Source organism: Phascolarctos cinereus, unplaced genomic scaffold (genome assembly GCF_003287225.1).
Source record: "Phascolarctos cinereus isolate Bilbo 61053 unplaced genomic scaffold, phaCin_HiC Scaffold_4;HRSCAF=312, whole genome shotgun sequence".
NCBI lineage: Eukaryota > Metazoa > Chordata > Mammalia > Diprotodontia > Phascolarctidae > Phascolarctos > Phascolarctos cinereus.
In genome coordinates this window covers 90,045,378-90,065,257 of record NW_027555847.1, presented here as the reverse complement: position 1 = coordinate 90,065,257, position 19,880 = coordinate 90,045,378, and positions in this window count along the sequence as shown.

The following is a 19,880-nucleotide window of genomic DNA, read 5'->3' as shown; positions in this document are numbered from 1 at the left end:
AGTTCAACTTTAATACGTCCCATATGATTTCTCTTTCCTGTTTACCTTTTCATGATTCTCTTGAGTCTTGTATTTGAAAGTCAATTTTTCTATTTAGCTCTGGCTTCTCAAGAATGCATTAAATTCCTCTACGTCATTGAATATCATTCCTCCCCTCCCCTCATTGATTACACTCAGTTTTGCTGGATAGGTGATTCTTGGTTTTCATCCTAGCTTCTGTGACCTTCAGAATATCACATTCCAGGCCCACGGATGCCTTTTCTAGCTTGGTTCTGGAGCCTCTCTGAGTTCTGCTAATAGTTCTACTATTTCTGGTTCCCTGCTCTTCTCCTTTTATCATATCATCTTCCAACTCAGAAACCCTTAAGCCTGCTCAGGAATTTTCATGTTCCCTCTTCTTAGAGATTCTTTTGGAAGAGTAAAAAGGACTGCCTGAATGCCCCAGCACTACTCAGTTTCTTTTGGACTCATCAGTGCTTTCTTCAAATGATTACTGCAGAGCTTTGGTGATTGCTACACAGACTGATGAAATGGAAAGAGCACTGAATTTGGAGTCAGACCAGTTGAAATTTCATTTTGGCCTCTTCCTACCTGTGGGAATTTAGGGGAGTCCCTTTACCTCTCTGGGCCTCAGTGCGCTGCTCTTTAAAATGAGGGGATAGTTTCTAGGCAGCTAGATAGTCCAGTGGATAGGTTATTGGGCCTCGAGTTAGGAAGACCTGAGCTCAAATCCAGCCTCAGACACCTACTAGCTGTGTGACCCTGGACTAGTCATTTAACCCTGTTTGCCTCAATTCCTCATTTGTAAAATGAGCAGGAAATGGCACACACTCCAGTATCTTTGCCAAGAAAACCCCAAATGGGGTCACGAAGAGTCAGATATGGCTTCTCTAAGGGTCTCCGGCTCAGAGTTCATCAAGTCCATCAAGCATTCATCCTGCAGAGTCAAACAGAAGGTCCTAATAACTGGCTTATAAAGTACTTTCCCCACAACAGTCCTATAAATGGGTCTAGTGTAAGTCACCCCTGTTGTATCATTATCCCAATTTTGTAGATGGGGATGCCCAGCCCCAGAAAGTAGAAGCTATCTCTAACTGGAATTTATTTAGGACTTTGATGTTTTCCTCACTACAACCCTGTGAGGGAGCTAGGAAAGTTTTATCTCTATCTTACAAATAAGGAAACTGAGGTTCAGCGAAATGATGTGACTTGTCTGAGGTCATATAGCTAGTAAAGGGCAGAGTTAGGTTTCAAACTCTGGTCCTCTGGATATTAGTCGAGGAGATCTCTTACCCACCTCTCTCTTCCCACCCCCCCACCCCCACTGCCTATAAACACCTTGTTGTTGTTCAGTCCTTTACAATCCTGCCTGACTTTTCATGACTCCATTTGGGGTTTTCTTGGCAGAGATGCTGAAGTGGTTTGCCATTTGCTTCTCCAGCTCATTTTACACATGAGTAAACGGAGGCAAACAGGGTGAAGTGACTTGCCCAGGGTCACACGGCTAAGTGTCTGAGCTGGATTTGAACTCAGGTCTTCCTGACTCCAGGCTCAGAGCTCTATCCACTGTACCCCTATAAACACGAGGCTCAGCTGATTGCTGCATGTAAGCACTATGACAGATTCATCCAGTGGCCCCAATTAAGGTGAAGTGAGTTGTTTACATAATTGATTTTTCCCTAGAACAAACCTTGCTCTCAGCTACAGCAGGAAACTAATTATCCATCCATCATGGCTTATCAGGGGCTCCTAGTAATTTCTATCTAATTTAGACATCTTCTTCTTTTATGAGGCTGCAATTCATTAGTTTTGCAAGATAAACAGCTGCCTTCCAGAAATCTATTTGCTTGGAGCTGAGCAGCAGCAAACTGCTGTCTTCCCTGCACCTTGTATGCCAGAGAAGAGAATAAACCATCATCTAGAGATAAAGTGGAACCTGAACAAACCAGAGGAAGAACCCTGCTTAATCACCATCCTTCTCTTGTCCTCAGTTTCTACCTCCATAAAACAAGGAATCGGATGAGATGAATACCAAGCTTTGAAAGCACTAAGCACTAAGCTTCTAGCTCTAAAAGCTTGGAATCGAAGTAAAAAGCAGTTCAATTCATTTACATTGAATTCATGGAGCCACAGCCTTGCAGGGCTAGAAGAAACATCAGAGATCACTGTCCAACTATTTCATCTTACACGCAGGAAAGTGATGCCCAGAGAGAGGAAATGTCTTATACCAGCTAGTTAGTGTAGTCACTAAGCTGGCACTTGAACCCAAATCTTCTAATTTCTATCCATGTTCTTTTTTTTTATACCCTTTAAAAAATAAATGTCTTATTGGTGCCTTTTAAAAACCACTCATTGGGGGCAGCTAGGTGGTGTAGTAGATAGAGCACCAGCCCTGAGGTCAGAAGGACCTGAGTTCAAATCTAGCCTCAGACCAAACACTTGACACTTACTAGCTGTGTGACCTTTGGCAAGTCACTTAATCCCAACTACCTAAAAAACAACAACAACAACAACAACCATTCACTGCTCAATGTATACCCCCTCATATACGCACACAATCAATAGAGACCTCCTTTATGACACAGAAATATCGTTAAGCAAAACAAATTAACATAATGACCATATTTGACAATGTATGCCTCATTCCGCACCCATAGTCCACCACTCCTCTCTTGTAAGGAGAGAAGTATGTTTCACTAACAGTCCTCTGGCTCAGTCACTGTATCGATCAGAATTCGGAAGTCTTTCAGTGTTTCATTGTTAACTGTGGTTATTATATAAATTGTTCCCTTGGTTCTGCTTACTTCATTCTTTCCAATTATCTTTCCACTATACCTTACTCTCTATAACACCCTGCAAACAGACATGGATGAAGTGCTTATTAATAGCATTGGCCACCATTTTGATATGCCTTTAAGACATACTCAGTTCTTTCTTTCAACAACCATAATCAAATAAATAGGGCAAGTGCCATTATGCCTGTTCGAGAAATAAAATGGTAAGTTCATGTTCCCATAGCTACTAGGTTTTGTAGCCAGAATTCAAACTTTGGTGTCCTGTATGATGGAGTGTGCCAACCTCACTTATAGATCACCTTTCAGCTTGCTACTTGACTCCTTCCCATCTTTGATCTTATTATCTCCAACTCTAACCTTATGATTACATATTTCTTTATTACTTAATAAAATTTTGACATCTGTCATTCATCTGACCTCAGTCCCCATCAATTTGTCAATTATTATTTATTTAATAAACTGGAGAAAACTTTCTCAAAAGTAGTCATCTCTCTACATATTAAATTCCTTAATCTCTTAGGATTAAATAAGCATTAAAGTTACCAAAGATATAATTTATTAATAATTAAATAAATGAAACAATGACAGATAATTGTTTTCAATATTTTAACTATGAGAATGATCATAAGTCACTTCAAACCCTTACTGTAGTAGCAGATGACTTCATTTTTTAAATCACAGACCTGCATTATTCAGCACAAAGTCTCTTTAAAAGAATTTTCTCCATTTATTTTGAAAGATAAAGATTAAAAGCAGTTCCATCAAGAAAGACGTCATTTCCATCCTCTTTCTCTCAGTCTTCTCCAGCTTCTCTCTAGCCTTACATAACAGGAAAATAGTCTTATTGATTTCTCTCAAATTATCATTCTCAACAGTCTATCCAAACCGACAGTTAAAACTGCCTTTTCCGCAACATTCCATTTGGTGAAACAGGCATTGCACTGGCAAGGCCATTTCCAGACCAGTGCCATGATCTCTTTGCTGACTGGCCTGGCAGAAAGGAAGCCCTCCTCCAGAAGGGAGGTGGCTATAGAAATACTGAAAGAGAAAGTCATGTCCCAAGACAGGATTGAGTGCTGGGGTAGTCAATTCCTAAAATGATATGAGGAATAAAGTGATTGACAATTCTGAACGCCTATTTACTCACCAAGCAAGCGTCATTATGCTAGCATTATAGAATCACATCCAGTTCCATTAAACAAACATATATTAAGCACCTACTGTGTACAAGGCCTTATGCTGGGAACTACGGACACAGAGATGAATGACACAGACTCTGCCCATATGACATGTACTCATATAACCAGGATATAAGGTACAATGTAATAAGGGCAGAGAAGCTAGAGATCTAGGCAAAGCTCTATGAGAAATCTGGGGAGGTAGAAATCTCTATGACCTAACAAGGAGTTTTAGTCAGGGTAGCAAGTTTCCTGGCTCATGGAGGAAATAGCACCTGAGCTTCCCTTGAAGGAAGAGAAGGAATTAAGCAGCTGGGGATAAGTGAGGGCATCCTGTTTAGGTACTGGGGACAGTCTATGCAAAACTTGGAGAAAGGAGAGGGAAATATAACAAGAAGGGGGCAAAGGGCAGTGAAGAGTCATTCTAGTTGGTTGACTGGAGCATAGAGGATAAGAGCAGATGCTTCCTTTCGGGTAGTATCTGAAGTTAATCTTGCTCATTTTCTGTTTTTTGTGTTATTTGTAGACGAGAGATACGTGAGGACATAGGTTTTACCACTGGACCCTTTCTTAGATTTTGTCTCCTGTGAGCAAATTCTAGACACAGCAGGAGCAAAGTAATCTGTAAGAATGGTTATTTTGTAAATCATTGTTTTCTATGGCAGGAAAAAGTGAATCATAGATTACATATTTTACTTTGGGTGAATTTTCCATGTACGTATCTGAGCTTCTTTTGCAGGGGAGAGTTGTTTTGCTGTTCAAAGGCACTTGTACTAGCTTCAACCAGTAACAAGAACAATGAACTAATATTTATGAAGCATGTGCTGTGTGTAGGGCACTGTTCTCCTTGCTCCTAATCCTTCTATCTGGAGCCAAGCAGAACAGATCTAATACAGTCTTCCAGGACACAACACTTCAGATACTTGAAGACAGGTAAGTAAGGGCCAAATTGTGGAGTATCATGGCTATGAAGAAAGGATTCTGACTTTATTCTGTAACACCATGAAGAGCCACTGAAGATTTTCTGGGCACAGTAGTCTTTTTAACAAATCTAATCTAGGTAACAGAGTGAAGGGTTGATTGGAAACAGGGGAGATGGACAGGGCATCTCTACTTAGTAGCTGTTTGATCTTGGGCAAGTTGCTTAACCTCTCTGGGCCTCAATTTCCTCATCTGTAAAATGTAGGTATTGGACCATATGATTTCTAAAGTCTCTTTTATTTCTAAGTCTATAGTCAGCCTAGCTAAGCACAGAGAGGGTTGGCCACAGCAACTCAAAAAGACTCTCTTCTATCAAGAATCTATCACCTGTCTTGGTAGATAGGACAGTACTCAAGTAAATATGCATACTAATTAAGTTACTAGTCTGTTGAAATAGGTTTTACCACTATGTGTTTAATCTGCTGCAACTCTTAGCTAATCTGTTGTCATCCTGAGCAGACCAGCATGCCTCCTTAGCAGATGAGGAAGGAAATACATAAGTCAAACCACTTACATCCTATCGAAGTAAATCAGGTTAGACACCCGTGTGGCTGGATTTAGGAAAGCCATGCCTCGACTTCATTCTGTTAAATTCCATATATTTAATTGCTCCTGGTGACAGAAGGAACTTGTCTTATCCTTTGTCTTTAAAAGACTTCAGAATTGTTTTTATAGAGATCATCATTTTGGGCAACTTTGTGATCTTCCAGAATCTGCTTGTTTTGAACTGAAATGTGAACTGTTATAAAGTTTGTGAATTATTTATATAATCTATCTGTCTGTCTGTCTGTCTGTCTGTTTGTTTACTGAAACCTACAAATACATCCTGGGTAATATCTGGGCCTTTTGGTAATTCATTCAATCTGTGTTTATCAGATCCCCATATTCCTTTCTGTATGACATCTATAAAGCTATTATTTTACTTTCAATTATTAACTTGTCCTCTTTTGATCTTTGTTTTGATTTTTCATTATGATGAGCCTGTTTTCTCATTTACAAAGTGAGAAGATTTGACTAAATGGCCCCTAAGTATCCTTTCAGCTCTAAATGTATGATTCCGTGATGATGATACTGACATACTGAACAAGTCAGAGGAAAGGAACTGTAGCTATGTGCCTGAGGTTCTGAAGGGGAACTCAGCAGCCAGCCAACTCTACTGAGCTGAGTCCAGAGCATCAGGAAATAGCCTTGGGGCTTACATGAGTTCTCCTGGAGATTGGAAATTGGCCCTGCCGTGGCAGAGGAAGGAGCATGGTCCAGAAAGCTTGTGTCGTGGTAGAGTAGGCTCGAAAAGCCTCGAAGCTAAGAGAACATTTATGTTGAGTGCTTGGGAGTTCAAGTTATGGGCCAGAGTGGAAGGAGTAAATGTAGGTGGAATGGGCCAATTTGGAACTTGAAGGAAAGAGTAGAGTCACTCTACAGATAGAGAATACAGCAGTATAAGAAGCTGGTTCAGAAAAGGATGGAATAGTAGGGAAGGAGTGAGCTCTAGAAAAAGCATGGAGCTAGACATGTCCCATTTACACAGTGAGCCCTATCTGATCTGAGAAGAAATATGCATGTATGTCTGGGTTCTAGTACTCCCACTGTACAACATTCATACCAACCCAGAAGCACAGCGATAAGAAGATGGTGATCAGGTTTGGTCTCATTTTATCTATTTGAATCAGGCATTTCCTGAGCACTTCATGGACTATTTTGTGAAGAGGGCACACAAAAGAAGGAAGGAAAGAAGAAAGAAACAAGCATCAAGTGCCTCCTATGTGCCAGACACTGTGCTAAACACTTTACAAGCAGTATTTCATTTGATCCTCTCAACCACCCTAGGAGATCGGGGTTATTATTACCCCAATTTCCAGGTGAGAAAACTGAGGCAGACAGAAGTTGTGACTTGCCTAGGTCACACAGCTAATAAGTGTCTGAGGCTGATTTTGAACTCTGTTCTTCCTGACTCCAAGCCCAGTGCTCTATTCACTGAACCACTCTGCTGCCTCTGAGGGGACCTGGAATACCGAGCATGAATGACACAAGGCAAGAATGTGTCTTTATGAGATGTCAAACAGGGATTACAGATACCATCAATCAGTCAACAAGTATTCATTAAACACCTACTATGTACACAGCTAAACACCATGCTAGGCACTGGGGAGTGTGAGGGGGACACAAGAATGAAGTAGTCCTAGCCCTCAAGGAGGCTGAATTCTATGAGAATCACACATAATAATGCCCTTAGTAAATATTTATTGACTATTGACTAGAATGTACCAGGACTAGATCTATAGCTCTGTAACAGTTTGTTTGGTTTTTTTCCTATGCAAAGGTCTTCATCCTGAGCTCATCAGCACCGCTCTGTTGGCGCTCCACGACCTCTAACAACCAATGGCTCTTAGTCTCTGACACAGGCACATCCTGGAGAATAGAATCTTATAATATTGTCAGTCAGTTGTTGACTTTGTGACATAGTCATCATTACCCAGCACTCAGTTGGTCTTTATGTCTCAGGCCCTGAGGGATGAGACCCACCTGAAACTCACCCAAAGACAAGTTATTCAAAGGAGAGAGGATTCATGAAAGTGGGGTACGCTGTATGTATCTGAAGAAGGTATCCTTATTCACCAAAGTCCAGGGGGGAAAGGAGATGGGGCACAGGGGCAGTATGATGGAGAACATGTTGTTGAAGATGAATGGGACAACAAAAAGAATTTGGTACTTAACACTGGATTATACACACCTGGCCAGAAAGAGAAAATTGAACGTGGAATTTAGGAAATAGATCAGAAGCCTGGCAGAGATGTGATTCAATTATCCAGGCATCTGCTGGAGCTTTTGCTCTCTTTCTGCCAGAAGTATATCAGCTAATAACTTCCTGATTTGCTTTGATAATAATTTTATCTTCTTAACGGGGAAAGAACAAACAATGGGAAATTTTATTCTTTATCTGATTCTAACCATTAGGAAGGAAGTGCTTGCTGGGGTGGAAATGATGGGGAAGTAGTTATTCTCCCCTAGAAAAGATGAAGAAAGCTGAAGCAGCCTGACACTCACCCTATATTTTAAGAGAACAGAGTTCAAAGTGTTTAGAGGTAGCAGGGAAAAGTATTAAAAGAAGGAGAGGCTTGAGATCCCCTAGACTAAAATTTCATTGGGTAAGTCATTCTAGGAAGGATGGGAAATTCTGATGACACAAGAGGAAATGATCCCAATGGGGAGGAAGAAAAAAAAAGAGTTGTCTAAAGAGATCAATGCAGATGCTCAGAGAGAAAACTCAATAACCAATCTGGATTTTAAGATTTGTATAGAAGATGAAAGCAAGATGAATTTTAAAGGCATGATCCTCTAAGAGGAGCAATGGGCATGCTAAAAAAGTTCCAAATTTTCCGAGACTAGTGAGGAAAACCAACGACAAGAAGAGAGGGTTTCTTTTAGGTATGTTGGGCGAAAAGGAAGGTCAAAGAAGGTAAAGGGCAGCTGCTGTAGGTAGATGTCACAATGACACATGACAATAGAACGAAGGTTGCCTAATTTATGTTTTGCTTCTGTTTTCTCTGCCGAGGAAAGAAAAGAATAATAGGCTAATAGGGAGTTGATATTCAAGGTAAGATGACAGTAAGAGAGCACCAGGCTCCCTTTTACGTGTGCCAGTCACCTAACATCCACTGGTCCTAAAAGAACTGGCAGATGTGATTGCTTAACCACCGTCCGTGATAGGGGAAAAGAAGAAGGCATAAGCATTTATAATTATAGTGCTTACCATGTGCCAGGTTCTGTGCTAAGAGCTTTTTACAAATATTACTTCATTGGATCCTCATAAACAACCCTGGGAGGTAGGTGCTATTATGATTCTTATTTTACAGTTGAAGAAACTGAGACAGGTAGAGCTTAAGTGACTTGCCTAGGATCATACAGCTAATAAGTGTCAGAGGCTGAACAACAGGTCCCAGGCCAAGCCCCACTTGGTGGTCTCTGGCTCACAATGAATGTAAATAGCAATTGTTTCTGCTTTGGTCCTGAGGGTCTTCTCCTCCCAGATTGATTTTATTTTATTAGATAAAAGAAGCCATTCTCTGCCTCATTTCTTACCTAGCCTTAATCACTTAATGGGTGTTGCCTCAATCAAACCGAGACCTGTTAAAGGCCTTAGCCTAAAAAGGCCTCCCACCGCATCCAGGGCCATCTCCAGTATCTTGCCACTGGACCCAGATAGCTCTAGAGGAGAAAGTGAAGCTGGTGACTTTTCACAGCCCTCTGTCACTTAAATATAATTGACTTGTATGTCATGTCATCAACTCTCTGTTGTCATGGTCCTCTTTAAGAACGAATAACAAACAACCTCTCTGAGTAGTGGTAGGAGCTGCCCCACTGGGTCCCCAACTGGAACTGGCCAGTTGGGTAACACAGCTCCTTTCTTTCTTTCTTCCTTCCCTTCTTTCTTCTTTCCCTCCCCTTCCTTCTAATTTTGATCACTGAAATCTGACAAGATATCTTGGGATTTACTGGCTAGATTTCTTTCTTAATGGCCATTCCTTAAACCTAAATCACTCTGGCTGTCATTGACTGGCCAACAATAGGTCCCAGGCCAAGCCCCACTTAGTGGTCATTGTTTGGGTTCTGATTGGCTCAGAGTGAATGTAAACAGCAATTGTTTGCTTTGGTCAGAAACCCTGAGGGTCTTCCCTCTCAGATTGATTTTTTTTTCTTTCCTTTTTTGTTTTTTTTAACTAGGTAAAAGAGGACATTCTCTGCCTCATTTCTTACCTAGCCTTAATCATTGAATGGGTATTGCCTCAGTCAAACTGAAACCTGTTAAAGACCTTAGTTTAAAACAACCAAAGTCTCCCACTGCATCCAGGGCCATTTCCAGTCATCCTGATCTATATCTTGCAACTGAATCCAGATGGCTCTGGAGGAGAAAGTGAGGCTGGTGACTTTGCACAGCCCTGCCTCACTTAAATCCAATTCACTTGCATGTCATAGCATCACTTCCCTGATGTCATGGTCCTTTCTGAGAAAGAAGGACAAACAACAAGTGTCTGAGGCTACATTTGAATTCAAGTCTTCCTTTCTCCAGGCCCAGTTCTCTATGAACTGAGCCATCAGCAGCCTGGAAGGTCACGGAGACTCCCTAAAAGACAAGTGGTTGAAGGATATAAACAAACAGTTCCCAAAAGAAGAACTGCAATATTTAACAACTATATGAAAGAATGGTCCAAATGACTAATGATAAAAGAAATGAAAAGCAAAACAACCTTGTAATTTTACTTAACATTGAGGAAATTGGCCCAAAAAAGGGAGGGGGAACAAAAGATAAGAATAGCCAATGTTGTGGAAGCACAGGCACACTAGTGCATTGTTGGTGAAGCTGCAAATTAGTATAACCATCCTGGAAAACAATTTGGAATTATGCAAATGAAGCAGCTACAATGTCTATACCTTTGACCCAAAGATTCTAGAGGCAGCGAGGTAGTGCAGTAGATAGAACTGGACGCAGAGTCAGAAAGAACTGAATTCAAATTTGGCCTCAGACACTCATTAGCTGTGTGACCTTGGGAAAGTCACTTAACCTCTATCTGCCTCAGTTTCCTCAACTGTAAAATGGGGAATAATAATAGAACCTCCCTTGTAAGATTGTTGCAAGGATCCAATAAGATATTTGTAAAAAAGCATTTAGCACAGTACCTGACACAGAGCAGGCACTATACTTACTTCCTTTCCTTTTCCTACTGCTGCACATATACTCCAAGAAAGTCAGTGGCAAAAATGGAGGGCTCCATATACACTAAAATACTTATAGCAGTGTTTTTTGGGGTAGCAAAGAACCGGAAACAAAGTAGAGAGATTCTCATCAATTGGGGAATAGCTAAACAAATTATGGTACATAAATGCAATGGAATATTGTTGTGCCATAAAAATCAATGAATGTGATGAATGCGTAGAAACATCAAAAGATGTACATGAACTGAGGCAGTGTAATATAATCAAAGCAAGGAAAACCACAGACATAAGGACTACAACAAAGTAAATGAAAAGAATGACAAAAATAATCCAAATGGAATGCTGTATAACTATAATGGACAAGCATACCATCAAAGAAGAGCTTTGAGAAAGCACCTTCCAGAACTCCTTTGTAATGATGGTGGTGCAGTCCATACACACAGAATATTGCAAATAATGTCAGATCTTTTCTTTGGACTGATCAGTTTTATGGAATTTTTTTCCCCCTCTTCTCCCCCACCTTCTCCCTTTAACAAAAAAACTCTTTCTTATTGGGATGGCTTTCTGGAAAGAAGGAGGAGGGGGCAGGGAAATCTGGGCAATGTAAAAATAAAATATAGCAATAAAAATTCATTTTTTTTTTAAAGGAGAAAGAAAATCTTGTCCTGATTTTCAAAAAAAGGAAAAGAAAACTATAGGCCAGTGAGCTTCACTGATTCCTGGCAAAATTCAAGAATCTAGTATTAAAGAGATCATTCATTAACACCTAGAAATTACCCTTTTGTGACTCAGTACTACCATAATCATGAATACAGAGGAACATATGTTAATCACCTAGCAAGCAAGTGAATTTAATTAGCTGGATGCAATACATGAATCAGCCATTGATTGAACTTGTCTTGAGCTACCAGTCTAGGGCTCTAGGCCACTTCAGTAACTTTCTGGCACATTACCAGTGTTGAGGAAGTAAACCCAAGTACAATTAGTCTTGGAAAATAACTGTTCCCTAGAAAAGTAACATTTGAGAACAAGGAAATAGGGCTACAGGGTTGTGTAGATAGCAACAGACTCTCAGTTTCTATTATTTCTCCTTATTGGCAACAACAGAATAAGTTTGACAGTTTCTATTTTGAAGGAGGCCTCTACTGTCTTAGAGAGTTCATGCCAACATAAGGAATTCTTATAAGATTAACTACAGAGAAAACATCCACTGGAACAAACCTAATCTTTGGCAGTCCTGAGATCCCCAAGGTTATCTCAAGGTTAACACATTTCCCCTATTTCCATGTTTGGCTGTGTACCCTAAGCAAACCCAAAAAACTATAAAAATCCAATCTGAAGCTGCTCCTAGCCCAAGCAGTCTTCCTTAGCACTAATAAAATCTCTTTACTTTCAATCTGGTCTCCTATCTTTTACCTACAGTCAATGGACTCTTACTGATGGTATGCCTATGCCAAGAGATTGAGAGAATGCCCCAATATAAGAGAGCTTCTTTTAAATGGCCTGCTTCTATTTCCCAGCCAACTCCTACCTCATCTGTCTCTGCTGCTTCCCGGCTTGACTGAGAAGGGGCTTTCATGTTCATCCCTTGCTGGTTGAGTTCCAATTTAGTCTAGAAAATGAAATGGAATATCGATCAAAATATTAAAACGTGAAATATAATCTCTATATGTAACAGCCATCAAGGAGGGGAGAAACCACTGTGGGCAAGGGGCTAGATAGATATCCCTACCAACGGTCACCTACACAACAGGCAAACCAGCCTAGTTGAAGCAGCAAGGCACAACCAACAGGAAACAACATGTTTCAGGTTAATAAAATCCCCATGGCTCCTTGACCATCACCTCCTCTCAAATCCAAAGGACAGACTAGGACCCTGATCTCAAGAGCTCTAGGAAAAGAAAGGTCTTCTAATTCAGGTCCTAATTCCAGACCAACATCCTTAGCCATCTCTGAAGGGACCATCTCTGTGGATAAGGGGGCCACCATTAATGCCAACTTCTAGCCGATTGGCCACCAATGGGCAGATAAGCTCAAGAACTCCAGGAATAACAGAACCCCTCAAACCACTGGTCCTACTTCTAGCCTAGCCTTCATAGGCATCATTTTGGGAAGTAATCCCTGTGGTAGTCTGACCTGGTTATTGCTTCTTCAGATATTATAGTATTTGCACCAGGAAACAAAGTGGCACTGCCAATGATTCACCATCAGAAACAGGATTTTATCAGTGGAAATGGCATTAAAAAAGATGCATTGCCAGCTGCTTGGCTGTTGCACTCTTTCCATGGAACCCTTCTATCTGACATGAAGCTGAAACTTCTTATATAAGTTGTCTCCCCCATTAGAATGTGAACTCTTGAGGCAGCTAGGTGGCAAAGTGGATAAAGCATCGGCCCCTGGAGTCAGGAGGACCTGAGTTCAAATCCAGCCTCAGACCAAACATGTGATACTTACTAGCTGTGTGACCCTGGGCAGGTCACTTAACCCCAACTGCCTTAAAAAAAAAAAAAGAAGAAGAGAATAGACTGTGTATTTGTATCCCCAGCATGTAGCACAGTGTTTGGAATATAGCAAGTGTTAATTAATGCTTCATTCATTTATATTTATCTTTGTATTCTCATAGTTCAAATGAATTTAGTTACACATTTATGAAGCACCTACTATGAGCCAGACATTATGTTAAGCACTTAGAACACAGTTATTGGGGGGGGGGGGAGACAGTCCCTGTACTCCAGGAGCTTACAGGCTAATGGAGGAAGACAATCCAAAAAGAGGCTGGACAGGGGGGTGGGGCACCACAGGGTATCTTGTTCTATGGAGGTGAAACGAGGCACAGCTGCAGATGCAAAGTGAAGTGAGCTGGAAGTCGAATTTCTGCCCGATTGTTGAATTGAACTGGAGCCCGCTGAGCTGTGTAACTTGGTAGAAACTTGGCAGACATTTTGTCCTGGCAACTTTTCTTATATAAATTTTGGGGCCTTTGGAGCCTGTGTTGTTAGAATTAGCCTAATAAATCAATCCATCAATAAAAAAATAAGTCCGCTGCACCAACTAATTCTATTTAGGCTGGATTTTTTTTTTCTTAAGGACCACACCTTAAACCCAAATTACTCAGGCTGTCTTGGACTGGCTAACAATAGGTTCTAGACCAAGTCCCATTTAGTGGTCATAGTTTGGGCCTCCATTGGTTCAGAGTGAATATAAATAGCAATTGTTTGTTTTGGCCAGGAACCCTGAGGGTCTTCCCCTCCCAGATGGATTTTTTTTAAACTAGGTAAAAGATTCTCTCTCAGCCTCATTTCTAACCTAGGCTTAATCACTGAATGGGAGTGAAACTGAGACTTGTTAAAGGCCTTAGCTTAAAAAAGCCAATGCCTCCCACTGCACCCAGGGCCATCTCCAGCCATCCTGGATCTATTATCTAGCCACTGGACCCAGATGGCTCCAGAGGAGTAAGTGAGGCTGGTGACTCTGCACAACCATTCCTCACTGAAATCCAATTCACTTGGCATGTTGTGGCCTCACCTCCCTGATGTCATGGTCCTCTCTGAGAACGAAGGACAAACAACAACAGGCCACATTCTTCACCACCATCCTGGTAACATTCCAAGTACTAAATGGGAGGGTAGAGAGCCAAACAGAAAAGCAATGAAGATGCTAAAGATTTGGGGTGATTAGAAGCAGCCTTTGATCAAATCACCGGGCTTGGGTTTTTTAAAAACAAAAATGATTTGGTTGAATTCCTGAGGACAATCTGAGTTTCCCAGAGCAGCGCTGAGGTCATTAGTCAGGGTATGGGAACTGAGAAGCCTCTCACCATGGCCCAGCTCCTCAATCTATTCACAGTCCAGGGCTTGAGAGAACAAAAATACAAAGGCTGGCACAATCTGGCCAACATGTTGGCAGTAAGTCCTTCACACCTTCTTTGAGACTAGCGAAGAGTTGAGTTTCTGCATTTTAAAAGGTATGGCGTGAGGGCTATGGTGGCACAATGGGCAGAGAGCACTGGCCCTGAAGTCAGGGAGGACTTGAGTCCAAATCTGGCCTCCGATACTTACTAGCTGTGTGACCCAGTGAGAAATGAAAGAATTAAGTTTCCACATAAGCAGATAAGAAATCAGCACAGACAGGCTGGGCCTATAAGGAAGACTGTAACTCAGAAGGATGAGGACCAATCCTGATTCAGAAGGGAGGACTTAGGCAATTACTAACTATAAAGCTTGTTTTGATTGCTCTGGCTTCTTTACTGTGTGCACTCTCCCCTTCAGAGGAGGTGTGCCTGCTTCTCGGGACAATGGAAAGGACACACTTCAACCTCTTTAAAAAAGTCTTTGAGACACCAGTCTTCGGAACTGAGTCTGGGGTCTTCTTTATAACAACCCTGAGCAAGTCACTTAACCCCAATTGCCAACAAAAAACCCAACAAACAAAAGGTATGGAGGAGGTTGAAGATGATTATATCTGGAACCATATTCTTGAATATAGGTTTCTAGTAATAGTGCAGATTAAATGCCCCCTTAAGTCACCCCCTGGTGTATCATCATGAAATGGAGGTGGTCTGTGGCTCTTGGAGACTGTGCCTTTACAATCTAAGTTCTTGTGGGTCCTACTGAGCTGGAAAGCCTCCAGGTATAAGCCTGGTAATACATGTCTGTCAAATGTTTGTCATCTGAGGACCAACCCAGCTCAATGTGGAGGTACTTATTACCAATGGGTTGGCAAGAAGGGTGTTTTTTTTTCCCTAGGAACCATCTCTGAATCAATAAATCAAGCAACAAGCATTTATTAAGCACCTATGTGCCAGGAACTGTGCCAGGCACCTGGAATACAAATATAGAGAATGAAACAATTCCTTCTTTCAGTGAGTTTACATGGTAGAGATAAGTTTATGTTAAAAAAAACCCCGTATAGTAGTTTATATACAAGGTATATATATGTATGTATATATATAGTAGTATATATAGTAGTTTAATATAAGGTAATTTGGGAGAGAGAGCTCTCACATTTGGGGGGAATCAGGAAAAGTTTCTTACAAAAGATGGCATCTATCTGCATTTTACAGGCAGAGACTCTGGGAGGAAGAGGTAAAGAAGCAGTACATCCCAGGTATCAGGGGATGACCAACACAGATGGGAAATAAAGTGTCATATCTGAGGAAGAAAGAGGCAGCCAGTTTGGCTGGATCACAGGCTGCTGGAGTGGGAATAATGTCCCCTGATGCTGGAAAAGTAGGTTGGAGCCAGGTTGTGTAGAACTTTAGAAATAGTAAACTGAGAAGTTTAAATTCTATCTCAGAGGCAACAGCAAGCCACTAGAATTGGTTGAATTGTGGGGGTCATTTGGTCAGAAACGGATTTAAGGAAAATTAAATTGGCAGAAGCGCGTAAGATGGACTGAAAGCAGAGAGAGATATGAGGCAGGGAGAGCAATTAGGAGTCTGTTGGAACAATCCAGGTGATGAGGGCCCGAACTATGTGAGTGGACACAGGGCTCAATTTTGAGAGATGCTATGAAGATAGAAACAGTAAGATCTGATAACTGATTGGATATGTAGGGTGAGGGAGGGTGAGGAGTCTAGGATAATACCAAAATTATAAATTATAAACCTTAGCATTGTTTTGATTTATATGTTTAGGGAGCCTCTGCACCAAAGAAATCAAGGATCTTTTGAAACATCCCAAGTGTTGGTTTAACTTCACTTCAAAATTTTACCTCTACTCAAGTTCTTCTTTAATACCTCCTCATGACCTAGAGTTTGCCTTGGTTCTCGAAGGCTACACTAGCAGAGTGCAAACTTTGGCAGGTTTGACCAAGATAGGGAGTCACGTATGGGCTGACAGTGGATTGTTTTTCTATGCCTGAGCATCAGCCTAGCTAAGTGATGAAAAGATCTTCAGCAGAGGGTAGTCATAAGGTATTTTTTTTTCTCCCCATGACAACTAGTGAAGACCATCTACTGTAACTAAAACATGGACTGGCTGCAGTTTGTATAAGTTGAGGGAGTACCTGAACCAACTATGCTAGAATTCCTTGAATTATTGAGGTAAATAAGTGGAAATTTTACCTAGTATTTAAGGTAGAGGCGGTATGCTATAAAGGAAAGAGTCTTGGATTGAGCATCCAAGTACTTGGTTTCAATCCTGCATCTCCAACTAATTATTGGTATGAAACTCAGATAAGTCTCTGGGTCTCCATTTCTCCATCTATAATACAAGGGAGTTGGCACTGAAGAAGCCACCTGAGCACCTGTTTCCTTCCACAAAGTCAATGTTATTCACAATACCCCTCTGAGGGTGTTTGAAACTTTATGTTTCTTTCTAGTTGGTGCTTTACCATCAGTAAGGTTCAATAGCATTAGTCCATAGACTTTCACTACCCAGTTTTTTTCACACTACTCTCATATCCCTTTTTTTCATCTTTTAATGATATGCTTCTCTCCAAGTTCCCATCTATTTCTACTCTGAGCTAGACTTCTTGTCTTTCTTTTTTTCTTTTCTTTCTTTCTTTCTTTCTTTCTTTTTTTTTTTTGAGGCAATTGGCATTAAGTAACTTACCCAGGGTCACATAGCTAGTAAATGTCAAGTCTCTGAGGCCCAACTCCAGGACTAGTGCTCTATCCACTGAACCACCTAGCTGCCCTCTTTTTGTTTTTCTTAAGACACTTCTGTTCATGCTTAAGTTTCTTGGAGATAACTTCATTGAATTAACTCTACATTTGTTATTTTTGAGCCATTTTCTATTCCCCATCTCATCTACTTTCATGTTCTCAGTTTAGGGTGATTTGTCCTCCTAATCTTTGGTGTTTGTGCTATATATTTGCCCAAACATTGACTGGTTATAGAAGAGAAGTAAAAAAACAAATAAACTAGGGGAAAAAAAAGAACTAAGGATGATGGAAGTGAAATTTCCCTTAAAGAAATTTGTTGTTGTTGTTTTTAATTCAATTTTATTTTATTTCCAGATCTAAATTGTCTCCCTTCCCTATTTTCATTTATTAAGCACCTACTATATGCCAAGCACTGAGGATACAAATACAAAAAAGATACTCCTTGCCCTCAAGGAGCTTACAATCTAATGGAAGAAGACAACACACAAAAGGAAGGTGAAGCACAAATGGAAGCTGAAAATAGATAGGATGGGGATAGAAGGAAAGAAGGTACCTGGCAAGGGGGCATGATGGTGAAGTCCAAAAGAGCACAGCTGGGTGTTGGGGTAGGTGGAAGGACTACTAGGCCTTACCAACTATCCTTCCATTGGGTCCTAAAAGTCTTCTAGACCTTACTTTCTGATGCACCCCTACAACTTGTAGACCAGAACACACTGCTGCCTGTTGTACTGATACATTCTCCTGCTCCTTGGGCCTTGCCTTCTGCACATACACCTCACAACAGAACTCTCTGACATGTGTTGTTTCACCCAATTAGATTTTGACTCCAGGATTGTCTCACTTTTTCCGTCTTTATGTTGTATGAATTTTCTTATCAATTTGACTAGCTAAAGCCAACAAGTAAGAAGGAATCAGGAGACTGGTCTTACTATACTCAAAATGTGGCATTCTCTAGCACCGGTTCATAAGGAGTGCATCATTCACAATTCAGAAGGTAATGTTTATATGTGATATGAAACAAAAAATAAGAAAGATGAGTCTTCATTTACTACAGGAAATTGATAAAGGGGTTATCTTTTTAGTACAGCTAGTTTCAATAAATCAAGGAGAACCATTAGGTCAAAAAATGGAGGAAGACATTCCAAGGACTCTGGAATCTTCTTTTTTTCCCTTTATTTTTTTCCTTTTTAAATTTTTTTTATTAATTTATTTTGATTTATCAACAATCACTTCCATAAGCTTTTGAGTTTAAAATTTTTCTCCACCTCCCTCCCCAAGATGGTGTGCAATCTGATATGGGCTATACAGATACATTCCTGTTAAACATATTTTCACATTAGTGATGTTGTAAGTAAGAATTAGAACCAATAGGAGGAACCACCAGAAGGAGGAAACAAAACACAACAGAAGAAAAAAAACTAGCAAATAGCCTGCTTCGATCTGCATTCAAACTGCATAGTTCTTTCTTTGGATGTGGATAGCATTTTCCATCATGAGGCCTTTGGAGGTGTCTTAGATCCTTGGCATTGCCAAAAAGGGTTAAGTCTATCAGTATTAGTCATCTCACAAAGTGGCTGTTACTGTGTACAATATTCTCCTAGTTCTGCTCACTTCACTCAGCATCAGACCATACAAGTCCTTCCAAGTTTTTCTGAAGGAGAAAGAAAAGCATAAACAGAGGGGGTAAAGGATGGAGAGAAAGACACAGATAGTAATCGTAACTGTGAATGTGATATATGAATGTAATGGAATACTGTTGTGCTATAAGAAATGATGAACAGGCTGACTTCAGAAGAACCTCATGATGGAAAATGCTATCCACATCCAAAGAAAGAACTATGGAGTTTGAATGCAGATCGAAGCATACTATTTGCAATTTTTTTTTCTTCCGTTGTGTTTTGTTTCCTCTTTCTGGTGGTTCCTCTTATTGGTTCTAATTCTTCCTTACATCACTAATGTAAAAATACGTTTAGTGATAACGTATATGTATAGCCTATATCAGATTTCATGCCATCTTAGGGAGGGAGGGAGGGAGAGAAAAATTTAAAACTCAAAAGCTTATGGAAGTGATTGTTGATAAATCAAAATAAATTAATTAAAATCCATTTATTCAATTTAAAAAAAAAAGGAGTAGACAACAGGTTCAAGGGTCTGGGAACCCTGCCAAACCTGGTAGCCAATTCATATAGGATTGAGGTAAGAAAAAGAAACTGGGTCCAAGAAACTTGTAAATTCTGTCTGCCAAATCAATTCTGTGGTTAAAATGAAGACTAGAATCTCATTGCCAGAAGAGATCTCTGAGGCCTCTATTCCTGAGCAGAAATAATCTCTGTAGTTTCTTTAAGTGATCATGGAACCTGTTTAAAGCCCTCTAGTGCTGGGGAGTGATTTCCAGAGGCTGCCCATTCCACCTTTGGTCAGCTCTCATTGTTAGGAAGTTTAATTTTATTTGGAGTCCCTCTAACTTTCTCCCACAATCCTTTTCTTTTTTTTTTAAGGCAATTGGGGTTAAGTGACTTGCCCAGGGTCACACAGCTAGTAAGTGTCAAGTGTTTGGTCTGGGGCTGGATTTAGACTCAGGTCCTCCTGACTTCAAGACTGGTGCTC